We start from the raw sequence: 5,317 nt of genomic DNA, 5'->3' as shown, positions 1-5,317 counted from the left end.
CTTATCAGCCAAAGTGGTGGAGCTCACCTATAGTCCCAGCTTCTCTGGAGGCTGAGGTGAGAGGATTACTTTTAAGCCCAGGAGTTTGAGACCAGCTTGCCTAGGCAACATAGTGAGACCCTATCTTAAAAAACACAAACAAAAACAACTTTTCCAGTAAGTCAAACTCTTTTCTCTTAACTTATAGGTTTTTTTTTTTTTTTTTTTTTTTTTTTTGCTTTCAGTCATATGTCCCTATCATAATTCTCTTTCTACTTTTTAAAAATTTTGCAGTACTAGGGGTCAAAACCATGGCCTCATGCTAGTTAGAAGAGTGCTTTACCACTGAGCTACATCCCCAGGTCTAGCGAATTCTTAATTCAGAGTCCAAAGAGGGAGAGTTAGTTCATCTTTGTATGCCAAGGTATATTACAGGTCTTGGCTACTCAACGGGAGTAGTTGCTCTTGAGTTACTTTTGAGTTTACTTTTGGTCTGACCAGTAGCAGCAAACTGTCCAGGATCAAGTGTTAAGAAAAAGGTAGATCAGTTTCATTTAAGAAGGTTTTTGGTCATAATAGACATGTGAGTAATTCTTAACTGGTGGTATTCATAATGTAGAGCAGTTCTGAGGCAAGCACTCTACCGACTGAGCTATCTTCCCAGCCCGAGCAGTTCTTTTTAATACAGAGTATTTATTGAATACCTACCTAATGTTTTACAATACTAGGCTCTGGGCAATTTTTTTTTTTTTTTTTTTTTTTTTTTTTTTTTGGCAGTGCTGGGGATTCAAACCCAGGGCCTTGTGTTTGGGAGGCAAGCACTCTATCAACTGAGCTATATCCCCAGCCCAGTTCTGGGTAATTCTAAGGTTAGTAAAATACTAGCGTCTGTGTCTCTCTCACAGAAGTCAAAATATTATGAAGGGTGGATATATGGATTAAAGATTAATACAGGGACTGTGGTGGTAGCTCAGTGGTAGAGTGCTCGCCTAGCATGCGTGAGGCACTGGGTTTTATTCTCAGCACCACACAAAAATAAAATAAAGGAATTGTGTCCACCTACAACTAAAAAAAAATTAATATAACACCTGTAATCCCAGCACCTCAGGAGACTGATGCAGAAGGATCATGGGTACAAAGCCAGCCTCAGCAACTTGGCGAGGCCCTAAGCAACTCAGTGAGACCCTGTCTCTAAATAAAACACAAAATAGGGCTGGGGATGTGGTTCAGTGGTTGAGTGCCCCTGGGTTCAATCCCCAGTACAAAAAAATTATTTTAATACAAACATGCAGTACAGCTATACAAATATTTGTTTATTTATTCAACAAATATATTAGGGGCTGTGGTTATAGCTCAATGGTAGAGCACTTGCCTTGAATGCATAAGGCACTGGGTTCAATGCTCAGCACCACATAAATAAAATAAAGGTATTGTGTCCATCTACGACTAAAAATTTTTAAAAAACCCAAATATGCAATGATCATTTACTGTGCACCTAACTTTAGAGATTGAGTATCAAGTAATTTCAACTCCTTGGAACTTATGTTTCAGTGTATTGTGAAGAGAGACAATAATGTAGTATGTTAGATGGTGATCAGTAATAGGAGTAGGAAATAAATATCAGTAATAGATGGTAATCAGTAATAGGAGGAGGAAAAAATAAGAAAAAAGAATAAGGGGACTGGGGATGTGGCTCAGTGGTAGAACACTTGCCTGTCATGTACAAGGCCCTGGTTCAATCCCTAGCACCACACACAGAGCAATAAGGATTGTTCAGAGTAGGGGCTCCAATTTTAAATAGGAAAGGATCTCCTGAGAGAGTGAGAAACATCTGAAGAAGGTGAGGCAATGAGTCATGAATTTATCTGGGGACAAGATTAGTCAGTGAACAGTCAGTGCAAAGGCCCTGAATAGACATGTTGAAGGGAAACCAAAGAGATCGGTATATCTACAGTGGAGAAAACTAGGGATGAGACTGGGAAACAAGGACAGAGAGGAGAGGGAGAAGTAGTACTTGCCACACCATACTAGAACGTGTACACAAATGAAAATCTTAGTGATTGATCTGAGTCAAGAAATACTGGAGGGCTTTAGGCAGGGGAGTGATGAGGTCCGACGTGTTTTGGTAGTGGTTGACCCCAGGGGCCATCAACCACTGAGCCATATCCCCAACCCTTTTAAAATATTTTATTCAGAGATGGGGTCTCACTGAGTTGCTTAGGGCCGTGCTAAACTGCTGAGGCTGAATCTGAACTTGCTGTGTTTAGACTCAAGGGGGCCAGAGTGAGAGCATGGGGACCCATTGGAGACTACTGTACTAATCCAGGGGAGAGCTCTGTGGCTTGGACTAGGGTGATAGCAGTAGTGGTGGTGAGGACTGGTAATATTTCAGCTATATTCTATAGATCAAGGAGAATTGCTGATGAATCAGATGTAGAGTCAGGGATGACTTCAAGGATTTTAGTCTGAGAAACTAAAAGAATGGGTGCCATGAACTGAGATGGGGCAGATTATAACCGGAGCAGGTTTTTGGTGAGAGCATTAGGAGCTTGGTTTTAGACATAAATGATTTTTTTCTCCTGCCAATCAAACCCAGGACCTATGTTTGGTTGGCCAGCACTCTACCACTGAACTATACCCTCAGACCCATATGATGCTAAACATTTGGAAATTAGATAGATCAGTGCTGTCCAACATGGTAACCACACGTGGCAACTGAAATTTGAATTAATCAAGTGATATTAAAAATCCATTTTGTTATCAAAATAAAAAAAATCAGTTTCTCTGTTGCTCTAGCCACATTTCAAATATTCAGTAGACACATGTGGCTAGTAGCTACCATGTTGGACAGCACAAATAAGGAACATTTCCATTATCACAAAAAGTTCAATTGGACAGCACTAATATAGATGACATTTGAAGTCATGGGCCTGGGTAAGACCATCTAGAGTTAGTGAGAGAGAATCAAAAGAGATTCAAGTGAGCTATGGCTCAGTGATAGATTGGTTGCCTAGCATATGTGAGGGACTGGGTTTGATCCTCAGCATCACATATAAGTAAATAAAATAAAGGTTCTTCAACAACTTAATTCATGTGTGTGTGCGCGCACACACACACACACACACACATACATATAGATTCAAAGACTAAGCTCTTTGTATAAATGTATCTAAGTATACAAATTGGTGGGGGCGTTGGGATGGCAGGGTGTCAAGGGTGGGTTTCCTTTTAAATTAAAAAAAAAATTTTATGAATTAAACTTGCCAAGTGGATAGTTGGGCAAAAGACATTCCAGACGTAGGATATAGTTAATGTTAAGAGAGGTATAAAATAGGGGCTGGGGTTGTGGCCTCAGTGATACAGCACTTACCCAGCATGTGTGAGGCATTGGGTTCGATTCTCAGCACCACCTATAAATAAATAATAAATAAGTAAAATTAAAAAAATAAAGGTTTGCTGACAACTAAAAAATATTAAAAAAAGAAAGAGGTATAAAATAGCATGGTATGGTTGAGAAACTATAAGAAAGCTGGCATTTTTGGAGCAAGGCCATATTACTTTAGTATAGTTAAACACACACACACACACTCACACACACACACACACACACACACACACACCCTCTAAACCTCTTCTTTGCTTCAACAGTTTGGGACTGAGCATGTGGTACTAAGGCTAATCAGTTCACGTCTAATTGGAAGGCAGAATGAGACTGGAGAAAAAGAATTTTCCTTGTCACTTGCAAATTGTGAATGGGAACAGATGTAAGAATTAAGATTAGAGAAATGGATACTACCTCCCAAGTGTCTTTCAATGATCAAAATCAAATGTGATATTCATTTTCAATATTTGGAATTCTGTTCAAAAAAGATCTGAAAGTTACTGGAACTGTATTTCTATCTGGATTTGGGCAAACTGAAAAAAATTGATGTAGCTAATCAGCTATGGCTTTGATGAAATGTATTCACATACAATCACCAGGCCCCATCCTGGAAGCCAATCATTTCAGAACATGTTTTTTCAAGATGTCAGTTTGTTTTAATAGTAGGTTGTTATACCCAAACTACCATATTCTTGGCTTTCGTTCTTTTCTTTCTTTTTTTCCCTCTTTCTTCTTTTTTGTTTGTTTGCAAAAAAGCAGTTACTTAAACCATCGGGAAAAAAATCACAAAACTGCTTTTCAGCATTTAAAAGAAACCCTTTCCATTTACATGTGTTTTGAACTAAAATAACCTAAAAAATGTGAAGATTTCATGAGAATAAAAAAACTTTAAAAAATAGAATGTTAGAATCTCACGTTGTCATTCTACGTTCCTGCAGTTAAAGACTATGTCATTATTTCCATTATACTTACCTCTTAATTTTCAGAGCTTATTAGCCTTGCTGTAAAAACTTGTTCCAGTTGAAATTTGGCAAGCTGACAAGGCTGCATGCCAGAAGTAATTTACTATCCAGTATGGTTTGCGAAGTAAAAGAAGCTATATATAATAGAAAAAGAAATGAAAAGTTACTGGTTCCAAATATTTTAATGTGTATAATGTGTGTCACCTCAAACTTTTCAGCTTTTGTTGTTGGCAATGGGAGATAACATGAAAGGTTTGAAAAGTACAGATGCTTTGCATTCCCATCAAACTGAGGGCTCTGATGTTCTTAGGCATCAAAGACCAGTCTGTGTCTATCACTTCTGCTCTGACTTTGAAGTATACCAGGACTCTCTGTGTGGGAGAAGCAGGCAGGGGACTTGGAACAAGCCAGGGGGATGGTATTCCAGGTGCTTTGCCTCTCATTATTGCTGAAATAAGGTATTTCCCTTTATCAAGTAACAATAATAGTGAAAAAAAGAGGAGCATTTCTTTCTCTGCTGTTTTTAACCACTGAGCTGTCTGTGAACTTCATCTTCAAATGTGACAATGTGAATATTCCAAGGAAGAGTTCAAGTTTACTTTGAAGTTGATGTTCAAATACTTTGAAGGCAAGAATGGAAGTTTTAACTTGATTTGCAAACATCTGGATAGTGTTCATCTGGCAGACTCCTTAAGAGATTTTCTCAGGACCTTAACTGAGAGCCCTCTGCAGCTTTCCAGACTGGCTCATCACCCTGGAATGGAGGCCAAGTGTTCCTCTAAGTCTCGGTATGATCAGGATCCATATTACTGGGATCAATCTTATTTGACAATCTGGGGGGAAAAATCATAATAATTTATTTTAAAACAAATACTAATATATTGTAGGCTAGAGTACAACATTTATGTGAACTCTTTTAGAGAGGGAGAGAACTGCTCATTTGTTGCAATATTTCTCTCTGTCACACACGTAAGATTAATAAATTGGAGTCTTG

Source organism: Sciurus vulgaris (genome assembly GCF_902686455.1).
Source record: "Sciurus vulgaris genome assembly, chromosome: 3".
Taxonomy (NCBI): domain Eukaryota; kingdom Metazoa; phylum Chordata; class Mammalia; order Rodentia; family Sciuridae; genus Sciurus; species Sciurus vulgaris.
The sequence above is the reverse complement of the archived record's forward strand: the minus strand, read 5'-3'. Positions refer to the sequence as shown.